This window comes from Pinus tabuliformis, chromosome 5_2 (assembly GCF_031772625.1).
Source record: "Pinus tabuliformis cultivar Carrire ecotype Pingquan chromosome 5_2, CPIR1, whole genome shotgun sequence".
NCBI lineage: Eukaryota > Viridiplantae > Streptophyta > Pinopsida > Pinales > Pinaceae > Pinus > Pinus tabuliformis.
The window spans coordinates 1,075,187,962-1,075,208,017 of record NC_142306.1 but is presented as its reverse complement, the minus strand read 5'-3'; positions in this window follow the sequence as shown (position 1 = coordinate 1,075,208,017).

Below are 20,056 nucleotides of genomic sequence, written 5' to 3'. Positions count from 1 at the left end.
AAAAAAAAGTATCACCTTTGTCGTGGTTGGTTCCTGTGACCTGCAGAAACAACCAGAAAGCTTGCAGAAGTCAGAAATTTAACAGATTTAGGGTTAAAAAACTAGGAAACATTAATAGAATTGAAAAAAGAAGAAACCCTAAGCTGAAAATTGAAGGTCACCCAGGTTTCTAGATCTGAAGTGTAAACCCATTGGAGTCGCCAATTTTGTTGTAGTGTTTTCTTCTCAAAGATGTACAAAAAGAACCTACTTAAGATTGTGGATGACAAATGATCTCAACAATATAAATGGCTGCTAAACATTGTAGATCTATAGTAACTGGTAGAAACAAAACCTACCAAAGTCTGGATCTATGCCACAATCATAGTTAAATAGCAAAAAGAAAGAGTAATAACTCCAATCATCCAATGTAAACCAGATATGTAAAGAATAATTTTATTACAACACATGTGAAGGAAACAAATAGATGTTACCAGTCCCCCTTTATGGGATGGGTTCTTGGCTATCCTCAAATGTCTTCAGCTTGTGTAGAGTCCCTTTTCTCAATAATGTATAAACCCAACAAAAATATGGTGTGCGACAATGAAAATAATCAGAGTTACAACAGTGAGTGCAACAATGAAAATAATCAAAAGTGAATAATGAATGGAAAACTCTTCTATTTATAACAATATATTGAGTTATCTTCGAAAAATGAGAAATAATAAAATATTATTGATCCCATTCTTGGAATAACCACTTGGAATATTTTATTATATTTGTTTAGGAGGGAAAATGTATTTAAACTTTTATTTAGAAATAATAAATAAATAAATGATTTATTTATCATCTCAAGGAATTAGTTAAGGAATAATAAATAAATAAGGATTTATTTAATTATTCCTAAGGGATTTAGTCAAATTTAACAAAGAATAATAATTAATTAGTGATTAATTGATTATAATTAGTGATTAATTTATTATTCTTGGAGAAAACAAGATAATTAATGATTTATCTATTTATTTTTCATTATTGGGTCAAATATGACAAGGAATAATAATAAAACAATGGTTTAATTAATTATTCCTAGAAGAAAATCAAATAAATAGTGATTTATTTAATTATTCTTCATGGGTTTAACTACAAATTACTTGACAAAGGTGGTTTATTAAGTAATTTCTCACAGTGAAAGCAATTTTATTATGGTAAAATTGGCTTTACATGGTGTACTTTAATCCATCTAGTAAATTAGGCTAGATGATCAATTGTTTGGTGATAACACATTGATTTCAATGTAGATGGTGTTTTCTAATCCTATTTGACTACTTGCACTAGATACTTTGATTTCAGTGTAAATGTTGATTTCTAATTATATTTGATTTCTTGTAGTAGATGCATGAATTTTAGTGTAGATGCTGATTTTTAAGCTTATTTAATTTCTTGCATTAGATGCACTAATTTCAATGTATATTTTGTTTTCTAATCTTATTTTATTTCTTGAATTAGATGGATTAGATGTTGTTAATCTTGAGGTTGTAAATTATTAAAAATATTTTTCAAGATTAGATGGAGGGGGAGAGAGGGAAGAAGATTTCTTGCACTAGATGCATTTATTTCAGTGTACATGGTGATTCCTAATCCTATTTGATTTCTTTCATTAGATGGATTATATGTTGTTAATCTCAAGGTTGTAAATTATTAAAAATATATTTCAAGATTAGATGGAAGGGGAGAGAGGGAAGAAGATATCTTGCACTAGATACATTTATTTTAGTGTAGATGGTGATTCCTAATCCTATTTGATTGCTTGCACTAGATGTATTGATTTTAGTGTAGATGTTGATTTCTAATTGTATTTGATTGCTTTCGCTAGATGTATTGATTTCAGTGTAGATGTTGATTTATAATCCTATTTGATTTCTTGGACTAGATGCATTGATTTCAGTGTAGATGTGGATTTCTAATCCTATTGGATTGTCTGCACTAGATGCATTGATTTCGGTGTAGATGTTGATATCTAAACTCATTTTATTTATTGCATTAGATGCATTGATTTCAGTGTAGATGTTGTTTTCTAATCCTATTTGATTGCTTGCATTAGATGCATTAGATGTTAATCTTGAGGCTATAGATTATTAAAAAAAATTAAGATATATTTAGTAATACATAGAGGGATACTTTTAAGAATTAATTAGCTGTGAAAAGTTGTGATACCTAGATCTAGAATTAAAATGAAATAGATGTGCAGAATCAATCCTCCTACAAAGTTCAAATTAATCCTTGACAAGATTATCTCCCTTCTTCATCGCCAACTAATTACTAATAAACAATTACATATATTCGAAATATATTCAAAATTACTAATAGATAATTGTGTACAACAATGTATTCAAAATATTTATAAGAGGAAAAGATATATTTATAAACATTCAAAACAAATCAAAATACTCTTGAAAGAGATGTGATAATTGTTTGGATGTAAATATTTTATTAATCTGGCCACTCATTAAAAAAAATCCAAAATACTTTATTTCTTGACTTTGCAAAATAGACTATAGATAAAACAAACCATCAAAATATTCTTGAAGGAAATAAATTATTTCAACATTAGAAAAAAAAACGAATTATTTAAAGAGTAATCTTGACAGAGTAAATTGTTAAAACTACTTATCAAGATATATTAAGTAATACCTAGAGGGACACTATTAAGAATTAATTAGTTATGAGAAGTCGTGATACCTAAAATTAAATGAAATAGATGTGTAGTATCAATTCTCCTGTTAACTATTGAAAATATTGTCTCTCTTCTTCATCACTAACTAATTATTAATAGATAATTACATACACATATAAAAATATAACACAACAATTGTAAAATTCACAAACACTACTATCCAAATCCAAACACGTAAACACACAAACCACTAAAAGCATCCAAACTGAGATGTACAAACCATTCAAGCCAAGAAACACAGCCTAAATTAAAGAAGAGAATAATATGATCATGCCAAGCAAAGAAAACATAATGTAAATTTTGAAGTGAATCTCAAACATATACAAAATAATGATAATATAAAAATGTAACATTGTTTCCCTCAACTGGAACCAACTTAGATCCATATAACACCAGATCTATCATGTGCCGAGAGGGATCAAATCCCTCAAGGTGAAAACCTTTCCTTAATTTATACAATCCAAAAAGAAGGTTTGCACCTCAAGGGATTTGATCTCTCTTGGCGCATGTTAGATCCCATGTTAGATGGATCTAAGACCAAGGTCAAGGTACATGTATTCCAAGTTGGATGTTGGGAAAAACATAATGATGGTTATCACTAATGATTACTTAATGACTAGGGAAATAAAGGAAAATTGGAGAAAAGGAAGGTGAAGCGACACAAATTTTCATGAGAGTGAAATTGAAGGAAAAATGGAGGAAAATGAAGAAAATAGAGGTCTCAATGATAAAAAGGCTTTTGAGGATCATTCATGGCTTTTGGTCAGTTCAGTTTTAGAGCTCTCATTTCATTCTCTCATTCTCTCATACTCTTGCACACTTAGAGTATTCTTAGAGCATGCTTGGAATTTTAGCAAACATTGGATTTGGAGAAAGAAAGAAAAGAAGGAAAGTGCAAGGGAATAAGTGGATCAACAACTACAATTGGATTGCTTGGAAGGTAAGAGGTTGCATGTGTGATTTCCTTGCTAATTTTTAGATGCATGGTATATGCATGTAATTTTCAGGTTATGTGTTTTCATTAGCATGGAGATTTTCCTGGATTGATTGTGGTTTTAGCCTTGCCTTTCCATTTCTTAGATAGCCATGGTGTTGTAGGTTTTTTCCACTTCATTGTTTTCTGGTTGGTGCTCATAATTCCTTATGGTTGTGGGTTGGAATAAACAATCTGGAAGCCTTGGAAGAAATTGGGTTGAGTTACTAGTCCTAGACCCTAGGTTGGGACAAACACTCTGGATCCCTTGGTGAGTTGAGTTACTAGTCCCTGGAGTTGGGTTGGAAAAACACTATGGAGCCAAGAAAGGCTAGTGGTGGAGCTACTAGTTTGTGAAGCCTTGGACAACTTGGGTAGAGTCCAATATGGTTGGTGTTAGTGATGTTTGACCGTGGAGGTGAAATCATTGTTGTTGAGGGTTAAGGTGGTTTAGCCTCTAGAAGCCCTCGTTTGGTTTGTTTTGGTTTATTCCAAGAGATCCCACATTCATGCTTGGAATATGGCATGAGGGTGATTGGTTGAAAGAAAGATTTGGTTTAGCCTAATCTATGGTTGGGCAGTATGTGGAAGTCTTTGACTTGGTTGGTATTGTCATCTATTAATAAGAGTTATTCTTCTATTATGATTCATGAGTAATTGTAGAGATTATATTGGTGATATTATGGTTGACTTGTCATGGTTTCTGTGCTGGTTATTTTCTGGTTATATGTTGGTTATATGATGTGTACCATATATGGCTCTTGTCATGAATTGTTTGGTTATTGATTGGTTGATGAATGTATGGACTAATAAGTGTTGTTTCAACTATATGGAGATGGCATATGGCCTTCTTGGTGATTCTCAAATGAATCCTAGAATATTATGATTAGATATGCATTCATGGCCTGTAGCTTACATGTTTTCCATGTGTTTGGCGAAATCTGTGTTATGTTCTAGGAAACATAGGTCAATTTATACCTTCAAAATTTAATTTGTAGCCTTGTTGTTGTGTCATTTATGATTATGAGAAGTCTCAGGCATTTCTAAGTAGTGGCTTGGAGACTGGCCTAGAATTGTGGCTCAAATCTCGGGACCACACCCTCTGAACCAGGAAAGTTGGGTCATAACCACGCTCAAGTAGTGTTGTGTGTGTAGTTCTAGGCCTTCAACTACGCCCAGGCCTTGTCATGCATGTGGTTTGGGGTTAAGTTGTTAGAAAAGCACTCAGTGTTTGGTCACCTAGGGTGGTTCTTTGACCCTTGAGTGTCCTGTAGCCCTAAGGAATGTTGTAATTTGTTATTTTATGGTCAGTTGTAGGCCCCACTTCGTTAACTTGATCTAGGAGGTCAAGTCATGTCACAGTAACTCTTCGTCTCATGTTTACCTTGGTAGTCCAGTAAAATTGGGTAGATGTGGGGAGGGGGTGTTACACACTTACTAGGGAAAATTTTGACTTGCCCTTATGCACATTGATGATGAAGTATTTCCATCCTTGATGAGGCAACATTGGTTTTCTCACCACATGAACATTTCATATTTCATGTATATATAGGGATTTCCAAACACCATGCCACATACATCAGAGGGAACTACATATATTTTTACTTCATCAATAAAATAAAAAATGATAGTAAATATAATTTAGCATATTTGGCCATCTTTATTTCTACATTCCTATTTACCCATCCCAATGGATATGGGCTTTGATTATCATGAAATTCCAATCCAAATATGTTGACTAGCTCTGTTACAATGATTTTCATCTGTGATCCTAAGTCAAACAAAGCATCAATATTTGTCTTCTTGACTTGAATATTTAAATGGAAGAGCATGGTATTTTAATTCTCTTCCTATTTTCTAAGGATACTCATATTCACCTCCTTCTGAACTAATGTAAAAATAATATTGTCATCCACGTCTAAGTTGTTTTCCACCTGGTTTATTGAATCAGTTTCCATGAGATTCTTCTTCTTATTATCTTTACTTTTATTCTTCAAGTTAAGCTCTAGATGCAACATCCAACACTTCTAGTTTGCATGATTTCCAATATTACAATGGTTGCAATGGTTGCTGGGATATTTGCACTAATGCGTTGTGGTTGTATTTTTTTCTGTTTTCCCATCCTCATAAGCATCTTGCTACTCCTTTTTCTTTGATACACTTGATTTCCTTTCTTCTGGCCTATGTTATCTAAGTATTGTGCTTATACACATGCCTTGTCTACTCATATGGGCTTGAACAACATCATTTTCTTCTGTAAATGGTTGTGTAGACCCCATATACTTGAGGAGTATGTCTAGCTTCTTTGTGGAGATACCCAACATTATGGCCATCTTTCTAAATTTTGTGGTGTACTTTGTATAATATTTCCCTACTTCTGCTTGAAGTAGTGTCACCATATCAACTAGTCCTCCACATACCTGATAGGGTAAGTTTATGACTTTATGATGGTTTTAAAGTCCTCCCACTTAATTATTGGAGAATATCCCTCCAACCTTAGGTCTCCATGTGGCTTTCCCACCAAGTTAGGTATTCTCCCTCTAATTTCATTTGAGAAAATGAAATACTTTGTTCTTTCTCTGAATGATGAACACTAAAATAAAATTCTAGTTGTTGCAACCAGTGATTTAGCTTACAAGTGTCAATCTCACCTTGATATGTCTTGATGTCAATTTTTGCTTCCATTTTGAATATGTATTGTGAATGGTTCACAACATTCGAATTGGGTTGATATTTTCTAAGTACTTTCTTTGTCTTCTTCTTTGTTTCTTCACGATTTCTTGACTTCCCCACTAATGGACCTTTGCATTGGAACCCCCATATTCTTCAAATAGCCCAAGCTTATTGGTAAGGGTCACGGATCACATTATGGTTTATATCTGCAACTTGTGCTTCTAGTTGTGCAAACCTTTCCTCTATGGGATCATGAGGGTTATTCACAGATTCGTTAACCATGACTGGGGTATTGTGAATTTTGGATTAATCAATATAGATCCAATGAAACTCCCCACAATATACCTAAATAATCATGCTTTAATACAATATTATTTGTAAAGTTTCATTTATTTCCCAATGAACAATTCGTCACAACAAATTTAATAAAATTATGCTTTAAAAAAAAAAATCTATACTATGCAGATTATTTTTCCTTAAGACTTATGGATTTATTAAGTTATAGTTTCATACATACAATACATAAAATGTGGAAAATAGAGAAAAAAAAAATGCAATCACTCACAACCATAATAACACAAGATATACCCTGGGAAACACTTTTAGAAGAAAACCTAGATGGAAGGTGGGGTTGATCTACTCCCTTTCTCTGAATGGAAAATGTATGCAAGTACAAAGAAGTGATCCCTATGGCTCTGTTGTCGTATTCAACAACCCCCAATTTATTAATGATAGTAGTTAATATTACGTTAATAAATGGGGACCCTTCAAAAAATCTATCCAAAAAACATAACTTAGCATTTAGGCATTTCTTTTATTTTTGGAATAAATCAAAGATAACAATCAAAACCCATTTTTAGAAGAACTACTAGAAACTAGCCTTCACACATATAGCATGATTTAAACCCACCAAAAGACCATTCTAAACCCTCCAAAATCAAGAAAATTGATTAAGTGAGGACTCCATGCTCAAAACTATCATAAAATTTGACATAAACTAAGTCCTTAAGCTTTTTAGGCTTAAAATCTCGCATATCATATCACCATTCATAAAGTGATCCAGGTGGATCTTCAGATACAATGGCATGGAAAAACTCAAAATTCAAAGTGAAAAAAATCAAATATCCTGACATCAGATCGAAGTGCTCGTCCCCCTGATCCCAACGGTGCAAACAACACTCCAATCCGAGTTCGGATGATGAAGTTGTGGCAGAAAGAGTTTGCCTTAGTTCCTTTGGAAAATGAGGTTTTTTCTTATAAAAATAGGTTTTTAGCCTTGTGAAGGCAAATCACAATCGAAGGGTCCAGAGGAGCAGACTTAAGAAGTAGCAGCAGAACCCCCCAATTAGCGATCTCCGACTAAAACGCAATCGGGGCAGGCAATCGGCGGTATCGGGATGGAGTGGTCGGAACCGGGCAAAGCCAACTTTCGATCGCAATCAGCGATCGGAGCGACCGACCCATCGACGACAAGCAAGACCAAGGACCAGGACCCCTAAACCGTCACAATGCAATATGCCGATCCGATCGGACTGATGCAATACGCCGATCTGATCGGACCAATGTGATACGCTGATATCAGCGATCGGCAATCGGCCAAATCGACGATCGATGGATCCTCGGGATAAAGGGCCATTGAAGAGCAACATGCCGATTGCGATATGGTGCCAGATCTTATGGGTCTATGAGCCCGATTTAATGAACTTTGAGATTCGGTTCTTAAGGTTTTTGTCATAATTTTTAGTGTTTGACAGGTTTTTTGTATTATCCTTTTAAACAATAAAAAGGCTATTTTAAAGGGGTAGTCGTGCCCGCCGACCCTTCTACCTAAACGGCTTCTATTATAATCGGGCAACCCCCTATTTAATCATGCCTGTAACCAAAACAAGGATTATAAAGCCTGATGATTGGAAAAATGCAGGGGGGAAGGATTTTCAGCACGCAGTTCGAGGCAGGAGAGTTCTCAGGAGGGCTGATAGTGTATTTTGTCTGATTTTGGACAACTATTATATGTTTTCAGCCCTTTTCATCACCATACACGCATTGGTGTTTTCCATTTCTCCATCTAAGGTCTCCATTTCATATCCATTGTCTAGAATGGAGGTATAGCCTCTTTTTATGTAAATTGATGAATGTATTCTCTTCTTTTCATGCCATTTAATATATGAAGGCCTCCCCATTGATCACGCAGGGCCCAGAGATGTAGTCCGAGTTGTACAAACTCCGTTATCAAGTCTTGTTGTCTTATTGTTGTGTCTTTTATGTGATCCTTCTTCTTTTATATGTGCACATTAGATTTCTACGTTAAGCTACAATTTTTACATGTGATTCTTTTCATATATCTACAAGAAAAATATCCCTAGATCAAGTGGTATCAGAGTAGGGATTTTTAGATGTGAATTGCATGTTTGTATGCTAACAAGAAATAGCCTCCAAAGAGGCGAAGGGGAACTAGAACCTTTCTATCATGAAGCAAGGTGTGCACATCGAAAGAGAAACATGGAAGACGAGGCTCATCTTGAAGAGGAGCGTAATTTCAGAAAGACCTTCTATTCAATGGCAAAGAATATCAGTCAACTGGTTTTAAGGTTGGAGAAAGCAAAAGAGAGAAACCCAGAAGGACAAGGTTCAACACATGGGAATGGTGGAGAAGAACCCCCTCCTTCTCCTTCCGGGAGTGAAGGTTATCCTTCCTCTCACCACCATAATCGTAGAAATCCAAAGGATGCATCTAAGAAACCTTTCTTTAAATTAGATGTGAAATTTGATCTTCCCATGTTTAATGGTGAAAGTAATACAGAAAAGCTTAATAATTGGATTAGACAGAATGAGGTCTACTGCAGGATTCAGCAAATCATGGAGGATGAGGCAAAGAGTCAACTGGCCTCTCTACAGCTGAGAAGCACCGCTCTCATTTGGTGGGAGAGTAGATTTCAGAGCAGTAAGAATGTGGGTAAACTCTTTTCCTCATAGCCTGATTTTACTTTTGTGTTAAAGGAACAATTTTATCCCTTAGGAAACAAGCAAAAAGCATTAATGAATTGGCAGTATTTAAGGCAAGGCAAAGGTTAGGATGTTCAGAGTTTTACAGAGGAGTTTAGAAAGAAAGCACTTAATTTGGGTATTGCACTTGATACACCTGAAGTTGTAACTAAGTATATTGGCTCATTGCATAGCTATATTAGGCATTCATTGTTGTTGTTCGAACCAACCACTATTGAATCAGTTAGCGTGAAGGCAATTCATATTGAAAATAGGGGAAAAAAAGAAAAGGATGATCAGTCCAAAAAGCCACCGTTCAAACCTCCAAATGGAAAATCTAAAGCGAAATGGAAAGGAAAGGAGAAGAAGATGACAGAAACCAAAGAAGGAGAAAGGACGTATTACAATCACTACAAAAAGGAAGGCCACGATGATGATCACTGTTGGAAACAGCACCCAGAAAAGCGTCCAAAGAAATATGGGGGAAAAGGGAAGCAGAAGATAATGGCAACTGTGCAACAAGACCTTGATCGGATTTCGGAGATGAAGCGTTAATCACAACCGCAGGAACAAAAGGGACTCTTACACCTCATGTTAATTTTGAATCGCATGAAGGCATCAGTTATGTAAATGAGTCCCTTCCTAATGACTGAAAGCGAATTGAACTATTTCATATCAGAGTTGTCATAAATCATACTAAGGTAGAAACTCAGTTTGATACTGGATCCCAAACAAATTTAATCGCAAAATCCCTGGTAAAGAAACTTGGCTTAGAAACAAAACCACACCTAAACCTTACCCGCTTGGATGGATACATGATAAAGAAAAATTGAACGTAACCAAATAGTGTAAGGTCAAATTTATAATTTCTTCTAAGCTAGTAGGCGAAGTAGAACTGGATGTAATACCATTGGATATCTATCGCACGGTGTTAGGGAGCCCATACCTGCATGATAGAAAGGCAGTCTTCTTTCGTCATGAAAACAAATATCAAATCACAAAAGATGGGGTAGAATATATAGTAAGGACTCATCAAAATAAAATCAATGCCAGCCTTGTAAGCGCTGGACAAATGAAAAGACTGGTGAATTCCAGTAAGGGTTACATGCTTATGGTAGTAAGGGAAAAAGAGGCAGAATTCGCTGATGCTTTCCAAGGCTACGATCAAGAACATAAACAGGAATTATTCAAATTAATTTCTAATTATGATGAGCTGTTTCAGGAACTGAAGGGATTACCTCCAAAGAGGGAAATCCAACATGAAATCCATTTGCAGCATGATGCTCCTTTGCCAAATATTGGCATGTACAGGATGTCAACTATTGAGATGGAGGAAATCAAGAAACAAGTGTAGGAATTGCTGGACCAAGGGGTCATCAGGCCGAGCACCCCTCCGTGTGGTTCACCGATTGTCTTAGTGCCAAAGAAAGATGGCACTTGGAGGATGTGCATGGATTACCGCACGCTAAACAAAGTTATGATGAAAAATTGCTATCCTCTTCCATGCACTGATGACTTATTGGGTCAGTTAAAGAATGTTGTTTATTTCACAAAATTGGATTTGCGCAGTGGTTATCACTAGGTCCGAATTGCAGAGCAGGACGTGTGGAAAATCGCCTTCAAGACCAAACAGGGGTTGTTCGAATGGATGGTGATGCCATTCGGGCTTTGCAACGCTCCAACCACTTTTATGAGGGTCATGAATGATCTCTTTCGGCCTTTCATTGATGAATTTTTTCTTGTATATTTAGATGATATACTTGTCTTTAGTAAAATTTGGGTTGAACATGTGTGTCATGTAAAGAAAGTGCTTGATGTACTGAATAATAATAATAATAATAATAATAATAATAAATAAATAAATAATAAAATAAAATAAAATAAATAAATAATAAAATAAAAAATAAAAATAATAATAAAAATAAAATAAAATAATAATAAAAAATAAAATAAAAATAAAAGTAAAATAAAAATAAAAATAAAAAATAAAAATAAAAATAAAATAAATAAATAAAAATAAAAATAAAAATAAAAAATAAATTAAAAAATAAAAAAAATAAAAAAATAAAAAATAAAAATAAAAACTTTGTAAAATTGTCAAAGTGTGAGTTTTGGAAAACCTCTTTGGGTTACCTAGGTCATATTGTTGGTCATGGTCAGTTAAAAATTGATCCCTCCAAAGTTGAAGCAATTGTAAATTGGCCTAAGCCTACTAGTGTAACCAAGGTCTGCATCTTTCTAGGTGCAGTCCAGTATTGGAGGAGATTTATTGCTAATTTCTCTGTTATTGCAGCACCCTTGCACACATTGACAAGTGTGAAACAAGTCTTCTAATGGGGAGGAATACAACAGAAGTCCTTCGAACCATTGAAGGAAAATATCAACACCGCACCAGTCTTAGCCTTACCCAATCTCCAACAGCCATTCGAGATCGAAACCAATGCCAGCGGTTATTCCATGGGAGTTGTACTGATGCAGCAAAAGAAGCCGCTTTGTTACCATTCTGAGAAGTTTTCTCAATCTATGATAAACTATCCCACTTATGACAAGGATCTTTATGCCTTGGTGCAGAGTGTGAAAAAGTGGAAACACTACCTGATCGGCAAGGAGACCATCATCCATACGGATCATCAGCCCTTGCAATACATTCAATCAGAAACCAAGTTGTAGCAATCTCGTCATTTCAGGTGAATGGGTTTTCTTCAACAGTCTCATCTGGTAATAAAGTATAAGAAGGGCACTAGCAATAAAGTGGCTGATATGTTATCTCGCCCTCCTATTTCTACTTATGTTATTTTGCATAATGCTTCGCTATCTTTTGAGAGTTATACTGAAAAATATGCTAACGATGATGACTTTAAGGAGATTTATGCAAAACTAACCCATGTTTCACAGGTGGACAACTATCACTTGTAGGGGAAACTGTTGTATCACTTTGGTAAATTGTGTGTTCCCACAGGGGAAAGAGTACATGTAATTCGAGAGGCCCACACCTCTCTTGTGTTTGGACACTTTGGTGTCGAAAAGACTTTATGTCATGTACAAATAAATTTTTTTTGGCCTCATATGAAAAACATTGTGGCTCGCTATGTAAAGGGTTGTGTGATGTGTTCTGTTTCAAAGCCCTCTAATAGAAACTCGAGCTCTACACACCACTCTCTATTCCGAGTCATCCATGGGAAAGTGTGTCAATGGAATTTGCAGGAGGTTTGCCTTTGTCCAGAAATAATCACGACTACTTGTATGTTGTCGTTGACCGTTTTAGCAAGATGTGTATTCTTATGCCTTGTAAAAAGCAGATTACTACAGAGTAGACTGCTTCTCTTTTCTTTCAGCATGTTTGGGTCCATTTTGGATTACCCACATCTATTGTGTCAAATTGGGACTCTCGCTTTCTTGGAGAGTTTTGGACCAGTTTATGGAAGATGATGGACACCAAACTGAAAATAAGCATGACATTCCATCCATAGACTGACGGACAAACAGAGGTTGTCAACCATACCATGGTACACTTACTACGAGACTATTGTGGGAAACATCCCAAGTTGTGGGATGAACATCTCCCATCTGTACAACATTCCTACAGCCGAGCAGTGCATTCATCTACGTAGCGTTCACCATTTGAGACATGCTTTGGTTACCTGCCAGAGGACCCTTTTGATATGGTCTTTGGAAGGGAATATGGCTCCAGTGGACATAATGATAGGGACAAATCTCAACGGTTCATTTAACGAATCCAATTGATTCACCAAGTAGTACAAGTGTAGTTGGATAAGAGTCAAGCCCGTTACAAGGCTCGACATGACAAAAACCAAGTCGACCACCAATTCCAAGTGGGTGACAAAGTGTGATTCCATATCAGTAAGGACATGATGAAGGGAGAAGGGAAGAAGTTGAAACCAATCTGGTATGGTCCATTCACCATATTGGAGAAGATTGGAAACAATGCCTTTCGTCTTGATTTGCCGATTTATATGCAGATGTACTCAGTAGTGAACGTAGAGAACTTGAAGCTGTATAAGCCACCATTAATCATGGACATAGATGAGGTGGACAAAGTTCCTACTCTTGATGATTTTGCACTGGAATATCTCGATGAGTTACCGGAAGACATCATTCTTGACAGAAGGACCAGGACTTCATGGTGAGGAGATGTGGAATACCTTCGAGTGGGTTTTAAGTGAATGCACCCTAGCAAGGCGAAATGGCTAGAGAAGGAAAAGGTGAGGGAACAATTCCCTCACATGCCAATTTACTAATGAAAGCTTTTTGGCGGTCCAAAAGCTCCTTAATGGGGAGGATTGATCCAGATGGATCTTCAGATACAATGGCATGGAAAAAATCAAAATTCAAAGTGGCAGAAAAGCAAATATCCTGACATCAGATCGAAGTGCTCATCACCTTGATCCCAACGGTGCGAACAACACTCCAATCCAAGTCTAGATGATGAAGTTGTGGCAAAAAGAGTTCTCCTTAGTTCCTTTGGAAAATGAGGCTTTTTCTTATAAAAATGGGTTTTTAGCCTTATGAAGGCAAATCGCAATCGAAGGGTCTAGAGGGGCAGACTTAAGAAGCAGCAGCAGAGTCCCCTGATTAGTGATCTCCGACTAAATCACAATCGGGGTAGGAAATCAACAATATTGGGATGGAGCGGTCGGAACTGGGCAGAGCCGACTTACGATCACGATCGGCGATCAGAGCGACCGGCCGATCGGCGATCGACAATACAAAGGACTAGGACCCTGAACTGCCACGATGCGATACGCCGTTCTGATCGAACCAATACGATACGCTGATATCAGCGATCAACCAGATCGGCGATCGGTGGATCCTCGGGATAAAGGGCCATTGAAGAGCGATGTGCCGATTGCGATATGGGGCCAGACCCGATGGGTCTATGAGCCCGATTTAATGAACTTTGAGATCCGGTTCTTAAGGTTTTTGTCGGAATTTTTAGTGTTTGATGGGTTTTTTGGTATTATCGTTTTAAACGATAAAAAAGCTATTTTAAAGGGGTAGTCATGCCCGCCAACCCTTCTATCTAAACGACTTCTATTCTAATTGGGCAACCCCTGATTTAAGCACACCTATAACCAAAACAAGGATTATAAAGCCTAATGATTGGAAAAATGCTGAGGGAAGGATTTTTAGCACGTAGTTCGAGGCAGGAGATTTCTCAAGAGGGCCAATAGTGTATTTTGTCTGATTTTGGACAACTCTTATATGTTTTTAGCCCCTTTCATCACCACGGATGCATTGGTGCTGTCCATTTCTCCATCTGAGGTCTCCATTTCATAGCCATTGTCCAGAATGGAGGTATAGCCTCTTTTTATGTAAACTGATGAATGTATTCTCTTCTTTTCATGCCATTTAATATATGAAGGCCTCCCCATTGATCGAGCAGGGCCCGGAGACGTAGTCCGAGTTGGACGAACTCCGTTATCAAGTCTTGTTGTCTTCTTGTTGTGTATTTTATGTGTTCCTTCTTCTTTTATATGTGCACATTAGATTTCTATGTTAAGCTGCAATTTCTACATGTGATTCTTTTCATACATCTATAAGCAAAAGATCCCTAGATCATATAGGCTTAAAATCTCACATATCATATCACTATTCATAAAGGACCCACTTTAAAAAGGTCATTGCGAAACATGCGAGATGCGAAACTGTGATGGCGTTGTAACTCTTATCACATCGCATTTCGGGAATTTAAACGAAAACCGAGTACTTACCACTAGCCAATATTGCAAAATGTGATTAAGACCTGGACCCACTCCTTAAATATCATAAGAAAATGTTTTAGGTCTACCACTCAGTAAAAAGGGTCTTTTACATAGGATAGACATAGAAATTAACTACGTTTTGGAACAACTAACGAGCGGCTTGCATCTCGCATCTCGTAGGAACATAGCGGGAGGTAATAAAGTTGGAAAGGCATATTGTGATATTGCGATTTGTGATATTGCTTCACAAATCGCACAATTTCTATCATCATAGTTCAAAAACTCGTCACCCTAGAAGCTTTCTTCCCATTTTACGATGCAAACATTTATGAGCATTAAAGCTAAGGGATAATGAATCATTAGCAGGCATTCAAAGAGATAACTACGTTTATGTGTGAAAAGCCATTTAGCGTGATATGATATCTTCTTACGTTCATTCAAATAAAACTCCTTTTATCACCTTTACAAGCTATCTACATTATTTCGTTTCACGTTCATCTTTGTGTATCCGATAGCTATTGTTCTTCACTTTCAGGAAAAGTCCACAGAGCAAAGCGTTGAGAACAATGGTGAAGAAAGGCAAGGCAGTCGCCTTTGAGAAGTTAGAAATGACTCCTTGGTTTATAGATACTACATGCAACAGAGAGGGAGGAACCTCTACATGGGAGGCTATGTATAATATACTGGAGGAGGAGCAACCGAGGATTATGGAAACAAAAATTACAGTTGACAGACGTGATTCCTAAGATGCTTCCATGCTAGAGACGTCATGCTCATTTTTGCATTGCATAGCCGCGCAGCCAAAGATAATCCTTTATACTGACATGGTTAATTGGGTTATTGATGAAGTCGACATCTCAGACAGAGAATTCAAGACAAGAAGCCAAGGGTTTATGGGGTCTTTTACCCTAGACAACCTATGGCTTATGTACCACCTTCTAGAGCCATAAGTCATCTACAATAGGCAGTTCGTGGAGAAGTTTGCCAAAGAGAACGACGACCGAGTAGACTGCACCCAGACCTAGTCGAATAATGAGGAAAAAATCAAGAAATACAAAAGTGGTATGTACACTACTTCATCTGTTTGTCCCCCTCATATTTTTGCAGCGACTATGTTCTGTAGACTATTTGGTAGACCCGATAGTACTAAGTTCTCCCCAGAATGGTTGTCATTAATAGATGCAGTTGTTAAACACAATTGTAATGAATTGGGCACAGATTTTGTCTGACAGTTTAGAAAAAACAATTATCGAGTATAGAAGGAAAAGAAGTGTTTCTTCAAGGGTTTACCCTCCATTTTTTATGAACGCCTATGTCATGGATGCAATTTGTTTCAGTTCAAAATTCCCTATCATGGGATGGAAATGGACTGTTCAAAATTCACTTCGCATTCACATATACCATAAGGACATGTGAGAATCCAATTTTCAACCACATTTTTTCAAGATTTGTCATGGAGTTATGCTCCCTATTCACAAGTGGCTTTATAATCGAGATGCCCCCAGGTTTTCCCAAGAAGCTAAAGTAGACATACTTAGAGTGGCCAAATGGTTTGGGGAAGAAAAATTTACATATATCAGGGTCTTTGGCAGCATCACCTCCCCCCATGTCCTCCCATACTATGTTCTAGATAAATTAATGGCTAGAGAGATAGCCTATCAAATAGCTAGTGAGGGAGAAATGAGCAAGACATTGAAGGATTCAAAGAAAGCCATCTGGCCTACATTCCCTGTATAGTGTGGAGCATTTGCATTACACGACCTAGGACATGCATTCAAAGAAGTAGAGAACATGTTATCTCTGTGATTACCTAAATTCCCTGGAAGGCAATATGACCTGTTCGACACTGTCGAAAATTTCACCACTCTGGTGAAAATAAAAGTATTCAGCAATGAGGTGGATGCCTTTGATGATATATTTTTGCAGAAAAAACACCTTCACAGAAGTCAAGCATATGCCACAAATACTTTTTGACCGTGAAGATCTCGAAAATTTTTACAATTACAGAGAAAGGAGGTTAGCAAAGGTCCCATTGGACCAATTATTGATTGAACCAATAAGGGAGCCTACTCCCAGTGTGACTATAGAAGGTGACTCCAAAGAAAATTCCAAGACTGATTCTGCAGAAAAATATTAAGATAAATATACCAGAGAATCACAAAAATCATCGCAAAATGGAAAAAGCAGAAGCATGGAGTCAGTAAAGGATACAACCCAATCTACACAGAAGATAGTTGAAGAAACTTCAGCTAGCAAGTAGGCTGAAATCCCTACTACCTCCGCATAGCCAATAAAACCCCTGGTAATCGATTTAGAGGAAGAGTGGGATAATTTTAATAAAAGTCTCAACACAGAGGAACAGGCGCCAGAGTTGCAAACTCCACAACAGAAAACAACTCTGGAAATTACAGTGGAAGAGACTACAAATACACAAGAGATAGAGCACATCCCTGCCACCCCCACTTCTGAAATAATTTTGAGAATTGAAGAAATTCCCCCTCTAGATGTGTTCTATAGCCCACAACATAAGGCTGTGGTGAAAAGACAAAGAAAGAAAAGGAAATTGGACTCTACAGCTGCTACTACCCCTGAAAATGAACCAATGGATGTTTTATGGAAAGAATCACCCATTGACCCATCTGCCAACCTTACTAGACTCTCACAGTTTGCAGGTGCTTACGCTATAATGACCATGAACAAAGTAACATAAATACAAATGTTGCGTAGAGAAAAGGAATATAAAATAATATTTCTTGAGAAATAATTATAGCAAGTAAAATCCGACCAGCAAGCAAAGATAAAGTTGGCGAAGCTTCAACAAGTATTTGAACAGATGCAAATAGAACATCGAACCAGCTTAGCCGAGTAGGAAGCACATATGCAGGAAATAACTGATCTACACAAAGAAGATAAAAAAACTGATCAGTTTGTTACCAAAGCACTTGGTCTTAACTCCCAGTTGATGCACCAGAAAGAATTATTCTGCCAGAAGATTTCACAGTTGAAATCTTATTGCGAAACAAGCGATAAACTGGCAAGTCAAGTCATGGAAATGAGACTTGAATACGATGATATCTTTAAAAAGGTCTATGATTTTATCTCTTGGCAAAATACAGAAGATGGGATAAAGGCCGACCTGCCCAAGATAGAAGAATCGCATAAGGAAATACTATTTGAGAGCTAGGATTCGAGGCTTAAAGAAGTAGAAAAGGTGACAACGGACACGGAGGTAGCAACAAATAGTGTCATAGAAAACATCAATGAGAATTTACATAGTTCCAACCTTGTGGCAAAGTCCATTCCAGGTGTCCTTCCTAATGTGAAACAGCTTGAACAACAATTGAAACAGACAGCAACAGAAAAAGAAGAAGTAATAAGGAAAATGACCAAGTTAAACTGGGAGGCATATTGGAAACATTTGGTAAAGCCGCACACCCAATGGATGACCTTGCAATGCCTAACCACTTCTATGGAAAAAATGGCATCAGCATTGACTGATGTCGTATTCGTTGGATAGTTGAAAGCTGAAGTTGGCCAACAAACACAGCTCAAGCCCATGATGGATATTTTTGATCTGAAGGATCAAATGCAGGATAGTTAGTCACCTTGTTTATTTCCATTTTGATTTTATTTTTGCACAAATTGAGGCAGGTTGTTTAAACCTCCTCAACTATTTTTAGTTTTATAGTTTTAGTACTTAAACCCCTCTCATGCATTTAGAGAGGGGTCTAGAATTTTATCAAAAACATTCTTCAAAACATGCACTTTTGTCCCTTTGAGGAAGTTCTGGTGAAATTAATGGAACGTGATTTATTTTCTATCTGATTTAGCATATTCTACTGAAATTGCACTTTTGTACTCTTAGATGGTGTTGAATGGACTGAAGATAGATCAATATTGCTGAAACACATGAGTAGGACGTATTATAAATGGTACTTTTATCTCGTAATCCTTTTTAATTATGTATTAGGCAATGATTTCTTCTCGAATTGTTTATGTATGAAAGTGTGAATCTTGATTACCATTATTGCACTTTTCTATGATGATAATCTATATTTTATGCTAAATATATGAATAATTCCTTATGCGATATATCTTTCACAATCATTTCGGCTAACTTTTTATACAAAACGATTATTGTTAAAATGGATTCACCTCCTATCGCAATTGAATGATCTTTAGTACCAATTTCTTTTAGATATTATTGTAGATCGCATACATCAATTTAAATCCCAGCTATATTTATAATTAGATTGTGCTTAAATTAGGATAAAATGCATGTGATTGTTTGTTAAGATTAGATTACTTTTAGCTTAGACATTACTTTAAAACCTCACATATCACCCCATTAGCACAAGCATTAATTATATTGGGAAACTGATCCCATTATCCCCAATCGGAGCCGCTACTCCAAACGGAAAAGGAGCTACCAACCAAGGTCTGGACCGAGTGGTTTTCCCCCATGTTGAAGCAAGGATTTTAGGGGCTTCAACATTTTGGCGCTAGAAGGAGGGCCTAACTATGAATGGAAAGTAAATCTAAATTAACAGGCCATTCTAAGAGTAAAACTCCCTCACCCTCACCTTCAACTTCTTGAAAGACTTCCAAATCCCCCGATGCTAAGCAAGAAGTTGCACAAAATATTATACAACCCATTGCTAAAATCCCAAACAAGCCAGATCATTCTTCTTTTAACGAAACTCTTGAAGTTCAATCTTTGATTCACAAATTACATGGGATTTCACTATCTCAAGAAGAATATGAGTTATCCTAGGATATTTTTACCTCTCAGTTCACTCCATCTCAACGGTTGACTAGAGCACAAAGCAAAAAGTTTGGAATTCCTTTGTTCGAATTTCCTCTGCCAAGCCGAAAGAGAGCTAAGAAAACACCATATGAATCTCACAGCAAGGTTCTATCATCGTCTTTATTCATTCCATCTATACCCTCACAAGATCAATCATCCACCTCACCACTCCAGATCATGATTCA